General features: G+C 46.5%; 1 protein-coding gene across 10 annotated transcripts in view; it reads left to right on the forward strand.

Annotated features, from left to right (window-relative positions):
- Nucleotides 1-15,648, forward strand: part of Vps8 (vacuolar protein sorting 8) — a 947,651-nt gene that overhangs the window by 898,697 nt on the left and 33,306 nt on the right. Inside the window, exon 39 of one of the 10 annotated variants that reach the window (XR_012825005.1) lies at nucleotides 5,510-5,671. The exons of the other annotated variants lie outside the window; for them this stretch is intronic. The gene's annotated coding sequence lies outside the window, so the exon portion shown is untranslated. The remainder of the gene's footprint in view (nucleotides 1-5,509; nucleotides 5,672-15,648) is intronic. 10 annotated transcript variants of the gene reach the window in all.

A 15,648-nucleotide genomic window follows, 5' to 3' on the forward strand; every position in this document is an offset into this window, starting at 1 on the left:
CACTGCTTAAACCTAGAAGTGCATGGAGTGTAGATAATTGTGTTGAGGCAGTCAAACTTTTTACTCCTTGTGAGAAGTTGTGCGTGTTTTTTTTTGCATCGTCAAAGCACTCGAACTACTTTTTGAACAGCTTTGAACAATATAGAAAGCCTTGTTTTCTGAAAAATTTGTCCAATACAATCTAATTTCTACAGGGTGACTCATGCAAAGAAATTGTTCCGAATTTCTGAGGCATGAAAGATTGTCTTCATACTCAGGCTCAAGACGGAAAAACTGGCAAAACTCGCGTCGAGGCGCAATCATTTCGAAAAAAGCTGCCAAAGCTGAAAACTCTTTTATGGTATTTCTGTGAAACGAGGTTCAAGGTTCATGAGCGGTTTGCAGGAGCGTGCAGTGTTGCTTCAGAAGCCTGGTATAGAGCTTCCACGATTGTTGCCTCCCTTTAGATACTTATGTCGGCTCTCTCTGCCTTAAGTATAAAACTTTTGAGCCTTTGAGTAGAGTGCGGAACTCACCAACCAGGCCAACAAATTATTCTAAATGTACAGAATTTATCTTGTCTCGACATTTCCTGCTGAGGTCGCACACCTATGCTAGATAGTACTCCTCGTGACCTCCTGAAAATGTTGGAATCTAGACTAAAACTGTGAGAACAAACACTCATTTTCTAAGCTTTCCTTGATTAAGAATTGCTTGTGCTCCAACGTCAAGAAGCTGCACTCTCTAGTCGTTATATCCATTGAACAGCACTTGTTGAGTACTTCTTTTGCCAAATCTATACCAGAGTTCACTATACAAAAGGCATTTTTAGAGGCGAAATTTGTTTTTGCTTCCTGATATTGTCAGAAGTTTAATTTTTGTATGTGAACAATAGCAAGTGTCACAAGCCTACTGTTTATTCTGGGAGCTTAAGTAGCACTAGAAAGACAAGGGCAGAGACAGACATGACAACCCATAGCATCATGTGTTGTCATTATGCCCATCCTTGCCTTTTTAGCGCTATTAGGACCGCAGTATTACAGACTAACTAGCCTGAATTGCCGCTTGTTTTCTGTATCAGGTCTAAAGTACTCGTCAGAATTGCACATGCTATAAGCCTCCAATTCCATTTAAGGTTTCAAGGTAGAGTCATACAGTCTGAGTCGTACTTGTCGTGGTCAAGTGACCAGCTGTGGACTGTGCCAGTCTCCGAAGCTGCTACCTTGTGGTACGTGCTAGGTTCCATGTTTGTCTTATAGTAAATGGACCTAGCTTGGGGCATGAGCATGCATGATGTCATAGTGGCGCCAACCTGTGATTTTTCTGTTTCCGAAACATAGCAGCCAATTCAATACTCTAGACAAATGTGACTTACACTTTCCATATTTTTTCTCGTATTCAACAACATTTTATGCCACATATGCAGAGCAATTTAAAATGTACATGTATAACTAAAATGTTTGTTGCTTTACAACAAGCATTCTCTTTTTCCTGACTGATGGCAGTCAAGCAGTTAGTAAATTTGTGACTAACATCACGGTTAAATGAAAGCAATGTGCCCAACGGATCATAAGAATTACGTTACATTCTCTGGGTCCAGACAAGCCGCCAATGGAAACTGACCCTGTCAACGCTTAATTGCCGAACTCTGTCGAGTGAGGCTAGCTTAGCAGATCTCTTTGAGGAACTGTTTGGGGTATCATGGGCCTTAGTGAGATTAGAAGAACTGGTGAGGCTTATAAGTTGCTGAATAACAGACATGTCCTCTGCTATAGAGGTCTCCCAGATAAGAAGCAATACGGGGTAGGATTCCTAATCCATAAGGACATAGCGGGCAACACTGACGAATTCTAGAGCATTAATGAGAGGGTAGCTGTAGTCGTAATCAACTGAATAAGAGGTACAGATTAAAGGTAGTACAAGCCTACGTTCCAACATGCAGTCACAATGATGAAGTAGATCAGTTTTGTGAAGATGTTGAATTAGCGATGAGAAAAGTGCAAACTCAGTATACTGTAGTAGTGGGTGACTTCAACGCAAAAGTGGGGAAAAAGCAGGCTGGTGAACAAGCAATTGGCAACTACGGCGTTGACTCTAGGAATGACAGAGGAGAGATGCTGGTAGAATTCGCGGAAAGGAATAAGCTTCGAATAATGAACACCTTTTTCAGGAAGCGCAGCTACAGAAAGTGGACCTGGAAGAGCCCTAATGGTGAAACAAGAAATGAAATTGATTTCATACTTTCTGCTGATCCCAGCATAGTGCAGGATGTAGAAGTTATAGGTAGGGTAAAGTCTAGTGATCATAGGTTAGTGAGGGCTAGGATTCCCCTCATTTTGAAGCGGGAAAGAGTGAAATTGGTCAAGAAGAAACAGGTCAACCTAGAAGCAGTAAGGGTAAAATCAGACAAATTCAGGCTGGTACTTGCAAACAATTCTGCAGCCTTAGAACAGAGAGATGAAGATGACATAGACGCAATTAATGAAACCGTAACTAGGCTTGCTTCAGAGGCAGCCATTGAATTGGGAGGCAAGGCTTCAAGGCAAACAGTAGGCAAGCTCTCCCAAGTAACAAAGGACCTGATAAAGAAACGACAAAGAATGAGAGTGACAAACTCAAGAGATAATATAGAATTCGCAGAACTGTCAAAGCTGATCAAAAAGGCGAAAATAAGTGATATTCGAAACTATAATGTGAGAAAGACTGAAGAAGCCGTAAGAAATGGACGCAGCCTGAAATCAGTGAGAACACAACTTGTCAGAGGACAAACCAAGGTCTATGCACTGAAAGATAAGCAGGGTAATATCATCAGCAATCTCAAAGGTATAATAAAAGCAGCGGAAGAATTCTATACTGACCTGTACAGTACCCAGAGGAATCAGGAGTATTCTATTTGAAACAATAATGAACAGTATACAGAAACTCCTCCTCTAACCAGAGATGAAGTCAGAAGGGCCTTGCAAGGCATAAAACGGGGAAAAGCGGCAGGAGAGGATAGAATAACAGTCGATTTAATCAAAGATGAAGGAGACATAATACTAGGAAAACTTGCGGCTCTATATGAAGTGTCTATCGACTGCAAGGGTCGTAGAAAACAGGAAGAAGGCAAACATTATACTAATCCACAAAAAGGGAGACATTAGAAAAATTATAGACCGATTAGCTTACTCCCAGTATTATATAAAATACTTACCAAAATAATCTCCAATAGAATAAGGTCAAAACTGGAATTTAGTCAACCAAGGGAACAAGCTGGCGTCAAGAAGAGATACTCTACAATGGACCACATCCATGTCATTAATCAGGTTCTCGAGAAATTCGCAGAGTACAATAAGCCTCTCTATATGGCTTTCATAGATTACGAAAAAGCATTTGATTCAGTAGAGATACCAGCAATCATAGAGGTATTACGTAATCAAGGAGTACAGACTGCTTACGTAAATACCTTGGAAAATATCTACAAAGGTTCTACAGCTGCCTTAATTCTACACAAGAAAAGCAGGAAGATACCTATGAAGAATTGGGTCAGACAGGGAGACACAATCTCTCCAATGCTATTCTCTGCGTGCTTGGAAGAAGTATTCAAGCTATTAAACTGGGGAGGCTTAGGAGTAAGGATCAACGGCAAATATCTCAGCAAGCTTTGTTTTGCCGATGACATTGTTCTATTCAGCAACAATGAAGACGAGTTAAAACAAATGATTCAGGACCTAAACAGAGAGAATGTAAGATTGGGGTTGAAGATTAATGTGCAGAACACAAAGATAATGATGAATAGCCAGGCAAGGGAGCAAGAGTTCAGGATAGCCAGTCAGTCTCTAGAGTCTGTGAAGGAGTATGTTTACAGAGGTCAACTAATCACAGGGAACCCTGATCATGAGAAGGAAATTCATAGAAGAATAAAAATGAGTTGAATTGCATATGGCAGACATTGTCAGCTCCTCACTGGAAGCTTACCATTATCACTGAAAAGGAAGGTGTACAATCAGTGCATTTTACCAGTGCTGACATATGGGGCAGAGACTTGGAGACTGACAAAGACGCTTGAGAACAAGCTAAGGGCCACGCAAAGAGTAATGGAATGAAGATTGCTAGGCATAACGTTAAGAGACAGAAAGAGAGTGGTTTGGATCAGAGCACAAACGAGTATAGACGATATTCTGATTGACATCAAGAGAAAAAAATGGAGCTGGGCAGGTCATGTAATGTGCAGGTTAGATAACCGTTGGACCATTAGGGTTACAGAATGGGTTCCAAGAGAAGGGAAATGCAGTCGAGGACGGCAGAAGACTAGGTGGAGCGATGAAATTAGGAAATTCGCGGGCGCTAGTTGGAATTGGTTGGCGCAGGACAGGGGTAATTGGAGATCGCACGTAGAGGCCATTGTCCTGCAGTGGACATAAAATAGGATGATGATGATGACGACCAAAGAAAAGAAACATGTTTTCACAAAGCAGATTTAACTGATCACCATGATTGTTGTTGGCATCATAGTCAGCATCACTGCTGGCCTGAAGCAAATATAGCCGCGGGCCTCAAAATTTCATAATCCGGCACTGGATACTACATAATTTATTTAAGGCATGTAAACATTTCATGACCACCCGGAGCATCTTAAGGTTGATTTCAATGGGAAACACATCTTTTAGATTTACAGGATTGAACTTTTAAATGAAAGAGGTTCATGTAGTAAAAAAATACTATTTCATAGAGTTTCTCTACCGAGATAAATGTAGTATGCAGCCAACTGGTATACACAGAGATAGAAATGAAGAGGGAAAGTAAGGGAGGTTAGGCCTGTGCTCAGTTGGCTACCCTACACATTGGGAAGGGGAAAAAATAGATGAGAAAGAGGAAGGATGAGAAAAATAATAAAGGGACAGTCAGTGTGGATGCACTTGAAGAGGAACGTTTGCCAACAGCCTCAGGGGCTTGTACAGTCCAGTTGCCTTCAAGAAGCACAATAGGCCTTTTGTAGCCTCGGAGAATGGTCCATCATACAAGCTGCTCAGGCTATACTCTATCTCACAAGTGACTTGCAGCACAGCCGACGGTACAAGGTGTACACAGGAAATATCTTTTCACAGCAGAATATAGTTCCAGGCTTAACTGTCTGATTACTGGCGGCATTAGAGAGCTTTATTTTTGCTTGACACATGATATATTACAGCGATACGCGAGATGTTAGGCCCTTTGTGCCTGCACATCGTATATCTGTGAATTACTGTGGGGGCTAGCACTGGTAACACTAGTAGCCACCCTAACCGTTATTATGAAGCAACATGGCAGCACCCCACGTAGCCCAGACCACCTGCTTCAATCCCAATTTGCACTTGTTACTGGCTCTCCACCCTGACTGCAACAAATAAATAGTAACAACAAATAAATCATCGCCTAGCCTCACCTCCACCTGAGGACAAGCATTAGCTATTTTTTGTCTATATTGTTGAGATCAGCTGTTCGTTTTGATGCTGCTAGGACCACAGAGGCAGTGCCGAGCAGTAAATATGGTTTGATTTCTATTTAACAGATGACGTCACAGCAGTAGCACCGGTGATGTGTCGACGATGCGGAATGCTATAAAAGCCGAATTGCTCACTGCATAATTAATTTACAACCCCGCTCTAACATGGTACATGATGATGGTAGTGAGCAAATGCCAAGTAGACGCCGAGCAGACACTGTGCCGCAGGTGAGCACTTATGAGGGCGTTCATCCTTTCTGCTTACTAAGGAGGCTGCAAGGTAAATGAAGGGAAAGCGCACAGGTGAAGCGAAGCTCCACTGTCGCAAGCATATGAACAAAGCTTATGATTATGGCATCAAAACATTTTTTGCCTGTCCTGTCATTTTGTCACTTTGCGCAACAGTATTAATGTTGAACGAACTAGCCCACTGCAGAACTTTCCTTATTTACATGTTATATGCTTAGAGTGCAAGTTTATGTGACTTGCTTGTTTGTAATGCACATGAGAAAGACAGCACAATAAAAGATGCAATACTAGAGGTGTGTGAATAGCGATTTTTGGGACTGAATGAAATAGTGCCAGAATTGAATTGAATGGAATTCCTTTCTTATAATGAATAGCTGTTGTCACAGTTAATGTAAATTGATGTTTGCATCCCAGTATTCTTAAAGTTAGCAAGTTTCTGCCATTATATACAGTTAAACCTCTATATAACGAACTTCAATATAACGAGATTCTCGATATAACGAAGTATTTAACTTCTCATAACCTCTTGTCCATAGAACACCACGTATTTAGAACCTCAATATAACGAAGTGTTTGTATGTGATTTCAACATAACAAAATTTCACTGCCACTGCAAAGGAATTCCGAGACAATAAATAGAAACTTCCGCAGATGCAGATGGTCAAATGATTGAAATACAAGCGGCTACTTGCAAACGCACCTCTCAAATCACGCACCGGGGCGTGACAAGAGCGACGGCCGAAGTGGAGCGCATCATGTTCCGTGTAAAGTCCAAGTGCGATAAGATCCTATCACGCCCCATGCACTGTGTGCTTTAGATGCAAGTGAGTGTGCGAGGGTGAGACAAGAAAGATGGTGGCTTCACGAGGGACGCCTTCCCGCGTGAGTAAAGGGAAAGAGGGAGGGGAGTGAGCTCATGGTAACGTGATGAAGCGCCCGCGAGGGGGGTGGAGTGGGGGGTAAGTAGGCGCATGTCTCGATTTCTGGCCCGAGCCTCTGCCATGTTAGTGCATGACTGTAAGTGTGGCTGAGTGCATACACAACCGCACACCCTGCTTTAGAGGTAATCTACTGTGTGTGCAAAAAGTGGGCATGCTGATACTGCTTCGCACTATGTCGGCTGTCTTCCCGCACGTTTAGTATTGGAGCTTGAGTAGTCTCGACTTTCGGTGACTCGTTGGAGCGAGAGGCAGACAACGCATTCCCTCCTCGTTGCCAGCGCTTTTCCTGGCTGATAGCGTCGTCCCAGTATGAGTGACGTTATCAGCCGCGGGGGCAGAGTGCATGCAAATGCGTAGCCGACTTTGCTTAATTCGTACCGCCGATAGTGAAGATATCGTCGACATACGTAGCATGAAACTGTATCATTCGTCGCCGACTCCCAAATTTACCAAAATGATTTGTTGTCTCATTCAAATTTGCTTTTTTCGATTGCCCAATAATTTGGAAAATTCCGCGGCCCCTTTCCACGTAAAAAAATATTGATCGGCGACTGTACTTATCTGCATAAAAGGTCAAATTTCAATACAACGAAATTTTTACATAGCGATGCAAATTGCCGATTTCACTGACTTCTTTATATTGTCACGTGGTAGTGATGGTTAAGAAGGCAGCAAAACTGTCATTAACAAAACGAGCGTTTTATTGGGCGAACTTGTGCCCTCAAGAACAGGCTACACTCAAAGAACAACAGTAGCGGCGAACACACTAGGCGATCATCGAAAATCTGATCAGCGGGTCAAGCGTGTCAGCTTTTATACAGCAGTCGTCGAATGTTCCAAACTAATCGTTGGGACCCGCATGCCTGTGGAGCGTGCCAAATGTTCATCTTTCTCGCGTAGCGGCGCTGGGCGACGCGCAGGCATGCTGGCAGCGGCGGCAGTGGACGACGTAATTGTGGCGTTAAAGGGCCCTGGCGTGGCCGTGCAGGGGGGGCCTTGACGGCGGGCGACGGTGGCGTAGGTCATCGCTTCTGGCTGGGGCTGCGGTGATTCTGGTTGCACCTCAGGAACTCCAAGTGATCGGTGCACCTCTTCTTTCACAATGTCGGCGATCGAGGCAACTTGAGGCTGCGACGAAGGCAAGACCTTGCGCAGTTCTTCGCGCACAATGGCCCTGATGGTCTCGCGCAGATCGTCCGTGGCCAGTGATTGAATTCCTGCGTAGTGGGTAGAGTTTGTACAGCGGTCGAATTGCCGGTTCCGCATTTCGAGTGTCTTCTCGATGCTGGTGGCCTCGTGAAGGAACTTTTCTACGGTTTTCGGTGGGCTTCGTATCATTGCGCCGAAAAGTTCTTCCTTCACACCACGCATGAGAAGGCGGACTTTCTTCTCCTCAGGCATATCTGGGTCGGCGTGGCGGAACAGACGGTTCATTTCTTCCGTGAAGATGGCAACGTTCTCGTTAGGTAGCTGTACTCGGGCGTCCAGCATGGCTTTGGCCGTTTCCTTGTGCACGAGGCTCGTAAAGGTGCACAGGAATCCTCTACGGAAGAGGTCCCATGTTGTCAAGGTCGACTCCCGGTTCTCAAACCACGTTCTGGTGGCATCTTCTAAGGCAAAGTATACATGCCGCAGCTTGTCGTCGGAGTCGCAGTTGTTAAAAGTTGCGATTCGTTCGTAGGTCTCCAGCCAGGATTCCGGGTCTTCAGCCGCTGCTCCATGGAAGGTCGGTGGGTCCCGAGGTTGTTGTAGGATAACGGGGGACGCTGGGGCAGCCATTGGGGTTGTTTTGACCACTATCTCCTTTGTCGACTCAGGTAGAAGTCTGTGCTCTGGGGGCAGTCCTTGCAGTCTACGACTAGCAGGCTGGTCTTGGGGGATGTTGGTATTGTCCTCGGCCTTCGGGCTTGGATCGCAGCTTTGCGGGGGCATTCGGTACATGAACGCACTGGCACCTCCACCAGATGTCACGTGGTAGTGACGATTAATCCTTTGAGACGCTGTCTACACAATTGTGCACAGCAAAAGAGCGCATCAATAGCAAAAGCCCTGATGAAAGTAATGGTATTTAAAATGTGTTTCATACATATTGAAATACTTATTATTGGAACTGTGCTGCAATTTTGAGTAACATGCAGAATGTTTTAGCAAAATGAGTGGGAAGATAGACGGATGGGTGTTTTTACTCTGTGTCAGTATGCTATATGTAGCGGGTTCACTTCTTTCATTGTTTTTTACAATGTCATGCACCAGGCATAATTTTCAAGTGGCTGGATAAGTGCTTTTCAAAACACGAAATAGTACATGTTCTCACATTTTGTGTTCCTGTAGTGAGTTTTCGCATGGAGTCGAAATTTTGTAAACTTGACAAAACTCGCTAAACAATTGAAAATTCTTAATCTTTTCTGCAGCTATACATGTTCTATGATTCTGAAGATGCAAGAGATGGTGGTGAAAGCAACTTTTCAATCAACGGGATAAAGTGGCGTCTGAAAGGGTTAAGAAAGCAGCAAAACTGTGATTAACAAAACGAGCGTTTTATTGGGCGAACTTGTGCCCTCAAAAACAGGCTACACTCAAAGAACAACAGTAGCGGTGAACACACTCGGCGATCGTCGAAAATCTGATCAGCGGGTCGTCGAATGTTCCAGACTAATTGTTGGGACCCGCGCGCCTTCTACAAAGTTCTATACCATTCGCGTCAGGCGATGAAATCAGATAAAACAAGGTTTGGCGACAACAGACAGCAGATACAAGCATCGATAACTTTCCAGAAACTTGGGATACATGCAGGCGCGTTCCGCGCTGTGCAATAACATTTGTTAGGCGGCGAAACGGGGTCGCCCGATAAAGATAAGTACACGTGTCAATATCGATGTTTAACTGTAGTACGTTATGAAGTGTTGTACTTGAAAAACACAGAGTATTAGGAGCAAACATGTTTCTTTGCATGCACAGGGCTCTTCAGAGGTTGCAAATGATCACTGTACAGCCTGTAAAGTGTGGCTACCTAATTGCAGGAGTGGAACTCCTGCAGCAAACACAGAAAATTGAGCGAAATTGTGCAACGCTGCGCCAGAACGACTTCAGCATGTGTGCTCTCATAGTGGCCGCAAACAGCGAGCGGATTCGTTCTCCAAAAATGAGTGCATTCGTTCGCATTCCTCGCACCGCGTGACGCCGCATCCTGCACAGTTTCTCGTACATGTCGTGCTTCTAACACGACTTTTCGCCGTTTCTGGCAAGTGGCCGGGCATGCATGCGGTCACTTCCGGCTTTCGTCACGCTGCTGTCAGAATGGCTAGGGCGGCTGTATTTAGAGTGTATTAGAATACGGTTGGGGGGGCGAGCGGGCTGAGTAGCACGGTGTTCCCTATAGCTGAAGCGCAAAACAATGAAACGGAGGCCGAGGGCACTGCGAGCGAACTAGATATTAGGAGGCATGCGCTGCAGCAGGTCCAGCAGGCAGGCGTGTCTGTCCCCAGTGCCGGTATAACTTAAAACTATTCCAATCTGTGTTCATGCCCATATGGGTGAAGCCTGGACCATTGTGACCTATCATAAAGGGCTAATGGTGGATTTAGAATAAAAACAGATTGCAAGAACTTTATGTTATACCAGAAAGTTAAGCATTAGTAGGTGCTTTAGAATCGCCCTGGTCTGTTACGTAAAAATGCCTTTCAAGAAGAGTAGTTTCGCCCGAAAGGTGACGTATCAATTGCGATAGCAAATTGGTAGACAGCTATACGAAGTAAGGATAGTAGCTTTACAAGTCATATAAACTTGCAATCATTAGCTTACTAACTAAATTAACAAGCATGGTGTCCTGCGTGCACAAGAAAATGTGAACATCTCACTCAATCACCACGTACACTTGCTGTCAAAACACTGGAGTGAGGAAGCGTGGTAGCAGCTTCCTCACTCCAGTGAGGACGAATACTTTTGAATTGATTTTTGTGCTGCATCTTGCTTCAACGTGAACTAAGTGGCGTACACGAAGCTATCAGCACTCGGCGCTTGCGCTCTGACCCCATCGCAGATCGCTTTCAAGATAAGGCCCACACGGCCGCACTAGCTGCGTCATATGCAGCAGCCACCAGAAAAGGGCGCTTTCCATCCCCCCTCCATTCCCCGGGTGCCTTGCGCACGATGGAAGACGGCGCGCTTCCTCCCTGCTTTTCTCCCTTGCACGCACGAGATTGAGCCACCATCGTTAGATCACTCTTGTATGCTTTCAGTTGCAGATACAGTATACGGCGCGCAATGATGAGTTATTTATTTATTTGTATTTATTTATTTGTGCAATACTGCCAGCTGCCTTTTGGCAGCCCGGGCAGGTGTGGTTATTAATGGAGTAATGTTTATTTATTTTGTCAAAAGGCGTTATAGTTCGATTGCTAAAACACTCAGATAGCAGAGCACCACAGCGAGAGGAGACAGAGCTTTGGCAACACAGGCACAAGGTTTCCAACCACTCGTTGTCGTCGTCTTTCTCGAAGCAGTGCCTGCTGCTTGTTCTTCTCCAGTACAATTGCCTCCCCGGAGAAGAGGAGCCGTCTCAGCGACCTACGGGCAAGATAGCACAGGTGGGTCAAAGTACGTCTTGAGCCACTGAACGTGCACGATTTCACGCCCTCGGCGGCGGTGGCTCAAGGGGTTCTACCAAATAGTTCACAGGAGACGTTTGACTGACGACACGGTAGGGACCCTGGTACTTGGACACAAGCTTGGGTGAAAGTCCAGGGCTGGTAGCGGGAACCCAAAGCCAGACTAGTGAGTCAGGGGCATAGGGTGCCGGAGAAGAGGGAATATCCCGAAGGTGCTTCTGTCGCTGCTGATCTTCCGAAGTAGATGTGTGGGCGAGCTTCCGGCACTCTTCCACGTGTGCAGCAGCCTCGGAGAGGGTAGTAGCCTCCATTGTGTCAGGGCGATACGGAAGGATGGTGTGCATTGTGCAGGAAGGCTCGCATCCGTAAAGAAGAAAGAACAGGGAAAATCCTGTAGTGACCTGTGTGGCGGTATTATAAGCGTACGTCACGAAGGGTAGAATTCGGTCCCAATTGGTTTGGTCAGATGCGACGTACATGGCTAACATATCGCCAAGAGTGCGGTTAAAGCACTCAGTCATGCCATTGGTTTGCGGGTGGTATGCAGTAGAGGTACGGTGAATTACGTTGCATTCCTTGAGCAGCGCTTCTATAACATCAGACAGAAAGACGCGGCCTCTGTTGCTCAGCAACTCTCTGGGGGGCTCCATGGCGAAGTATGATGTTATGCAGAAGGAACCAGGCAACATCCCCTGCAGATGCATTGGGCAGAGGCGAAGTTTCGGCGTAGCATGTGAGATGATCAATCGCCACTATCACCCAGCGGTTGCCATCTGAAGTACACGGAAGGGGCCCATAAAGATCAACTCTGACCCTGTCAAAGGCCCATCCTGGACAAGGCAATGGTTGCAGTGGAGCAGCTAAAGCATGAGGGGTATTCTTGCGGCGTTGGCAAGCGAGGCAGGAGCGAACATATTGGCGGATGAATCGGTACATCCTGCACCAGTAATAACGAATTCGCAGGCACGCGTATGTTTTGAGTACTCCTGCATGTGCGCATTGCGGGTCATCGTGAAACACTGCACATATATCCGAACGTAGATGCCGAGGAACCACGAGTAACCATTTGCACCCATCCGAGAGGTAGTTACGGCGGTATAGGAGCCCGTCATGAACAGCAAAGTGGTGTGCTTGGGGACGCAATGCACGGCCAGTAGAAGGCCCTGATGGTTCTGACAGAAAAGCCAGCATAGCAACAATCCATGGATCCTCCTGCTGCTCTGAAAGCATATCTGTGGCGGTGAGGGAGGACTCCCATATTTGTGCTTTCTGATGATTGGGCTGGCCTGACATTGGGGAGCGAGACAAGGCATCCGCGTCCGAATGTTTACGGCCAGAGTGGTACAGCACTCGAATATCATACTCTTGGAGGCGAAGCGCCCATTGAGCGAGGCGGCCTGAGGGATCTTTCAAGGATGAAGGCCAGCAGAGTGCATGGTGGTCCGTGATGACGTCGAACGGGCGGCCGTAGATGTAAGAACGAAACTTAGTTATAGCCCAAATGATAGCCAGGCATTCTTTTGCTCTAACGGAATAGTTTGCTTCCGCTTTCGTGAGTGCGCGGCTAGCGAAGGCAACAACATATTCATCGAAGCCAGTCTTTCGTTGTGCAAGAACAGCACCAATGCTGATGCCACTCTTTAAGTTGAGCAGGAGTCCAGCATCGGCAAGGCAAGTGATCATGCGTTTGAGTCGGAACAGGTGAGAAGAAAAGTCCGGGGAAAGGATGACAATGTCATCAAGATAATAAAGGCATGTCTGCCATTTGAGGCCCCGGAGGATGTTATCCATCATTCTTTCAAATGTAACAAGCGCATTACTAAGGCCAAAGGGCATCACGGTAAATTCATATAAGCCATCAGGCGTAACAAATGCTGTTTTCGGGCGGTCTGCATCAGCCACAGGGACCTGCCAATAACCGGATCGTAAGTCTAAGGACGAAAAGAATTCAGCGCCTTGAAGGCAGTCCAGTGCGTCGTCGATACGGGGAAGAGGACAGACATCTTTCCGGGTTATCTTATTTAGACGTCAATAGTCCACACAAAAACGAATACTCCCATCTTTCTTTTTGACCAGCACTACCGGAGAAGCCCAGGGACTGTGTGATGGCTGTATCACGCTGTGTCGAAGCATGTCTCCTACTTGCTCATCAATGACACGGCGCTTCGTGCAGACACACGGTATGGACGTTGGCGTAGAGGTGCGTGGCTGCCGGTGTTGATGTGATGAACGACTGTGGAGGTACAGTCACGTGCAATATGACCTGCAACACCGGTTCCCTGGTCGAACGGGCTCCAAGACTCTGCGGCTGCACAGACACAGGGTAAGTTCCAGGCCTAAACACAGCTTCAATTAGTGGTATTTATTAAACCGTTATTTTGCATGTCAGAGCCACTGCGCAGACCTGGAGCCCTTCAGCCACGAACAAGGGTGTTGCAAGTCATATTGCACGCGACTGTACGCAGTGGCATAGCAAAGGGGGGGGGGGGGGGGGCGTGGGCCCTGGGTGCGAGGCGCCAGTGGGGGGGCGTGTCATATATGGCTGAAGACACCCGGAAATTGTTGATATCCTTGCCTTCCTCGACTACACCGGGAGGGGGGCTGACAGAAGACCTATGAGCCCTGGGTGCCAGACAACCTAGCTACGCCACTGACTGTACGTCCTAAACGTTGTTTTTGGAGGTCAAAAGAAGTTCGAAATTGGTTAAGGAGGTCGACGATCTGTGTGCGCTGACGCGGAGTGAGGTTAGGATCAATAAATGAAGCAAACGTTCAGTCACATGCAGGCGCAGAGACAGGGAGAGCCATGGCGTCAACGGGAAGAGGAGTCGAGTCATCAGGCACATCGTACACAGAGCTCGTGTTGAATTCATCAGCAAAACCGAGGCACTCGCCACGATATAAGCTTGATGAACACGAAAACGGATTCGAAACGTAAAGTGTGCTGTAGCCCTGGCGAAAGGGAAGGAGGGCAAAGGGAAGCAAGAAGGGATGATGGCGTGCAGCAAGTTGAGATGGCGTGAAAAGAACTGTGGAATCGCAGAAAGCAGCACTGGAAACGGGTACAAGGGCGGAAGAGAAAGGAGGGATATCAGCGTCGGTGGAGGCAAATCTTCAGAAGGACTGCCGCAAAATAGAGTCAGCACAAGTTCTGGACGGGCACAATCAATAACAGCGTGATGAGATGAGAGGAAGTCCCATCCTAGAATCATGGCATGAGAGCAGCGGGGAAGAACAACAAACTCCGCACACTAAAACGAATGTAAAAAGTTTTCAGGGGGTTCAGAGAAAGGCACTGCGATTTATACACCACGCCTACGGAAGACAGGTATCGATATCTGATCTTCTTAGCCGCTCCGGTCTTCCCACCTTGGAATCTCGTCGAAAAATGCACCGTCTGAAGATGCTATTTGCAATCATTAATAATCATACCAAATTAGAATTCCACACTTACATGCAGTACAACAGAACCCGACAGACTCGACACAAACACGACAAAACAATTATAATGCCTCAGTGCAGAACCAACACATACAAGCTGTCATTCTTTCCAAGAACGATAGCAGACTGGAACAAGTTGCCCTACGATGTGGCCACCTTATCATCACCCGATGCATTTTTTTCAGCAGTCACTTCTAGCCAATAACCTTTGTGAGCTCGGTTTTTTTTTCTTTCTTTTTTTGGATTTGAATGTAACGTGTTTGCATCTTGTTTTGTTTGCTTTGCTTCACAGTAACCTTACTGTGTGCCTATGTGGCTCTCTGTCGTAACTGTTACTGTTGCTGTTTTCTTGATGGACCAATAATATGAAAAGTGTCATGTACCCACTCCTGCCCTGGCTACCAAAAGGCGGCCGGCAGCATTGAATAAATAAATAAATAAATAAACTCAATGTGGTGTAAACTGTCTTGTATGGCGACGCGGATGGTACATGTACCTAAGGGCTCAATTAGCTCAGCGCTTGCTGTACGCAGCGAAATGACAGAACACTGTGGCACCCGTGTCGACAAGCGCGTGATCGGCGACACCTTCGGCAAAAACTTCAATGACGTTCGTAGGGAATAAATGAGGGCTTGAGCAGTTCGAAGAGATCGCAGTGCTTGCCTCCGGAACTGCGCCTTTTAGTTTTCCTCCACAGCTGGAGGGCGGCGGACGATGGGGGAGAGGGAACGTCGACGGGGAGATGGAGACCGATGAGTGTTGAAGCTTCGGGGAACAGGAGATGAAGGAGCGAAGTGCGGAACTGGGAGTCAGGAGCATTCCCTTGACATCTCACAGTATCGGGAGGATACCAACCCCGCCGGCGGCAGAACCGTGCCACGTGGCCAGCAAAGCCACACGCAAAGCAGGTCGGCCGGTTGTCTTGGGTACACCATGGATTATCAACAGGGGCCTAGGTAGCGGTTCA

The sequence above is a fragment of the Dermacentor variabilis genome, unplaced genomic scaffold (genome assembly GCF_050947875.1).
Source record: "Dermacentor variabilis isolate Ectoservices unplaced genomic scaffold, ASM5094787v1 scaffold_12, whole genome shotgun sequence".
NCBI classification, from domain to species: domain Eukaryota; kingdom Metazoa; phylum Arthropoda; class Arachnida; order Ixodida; family Ixodidae; genus Dermacentor; species Dermacentor variabilis.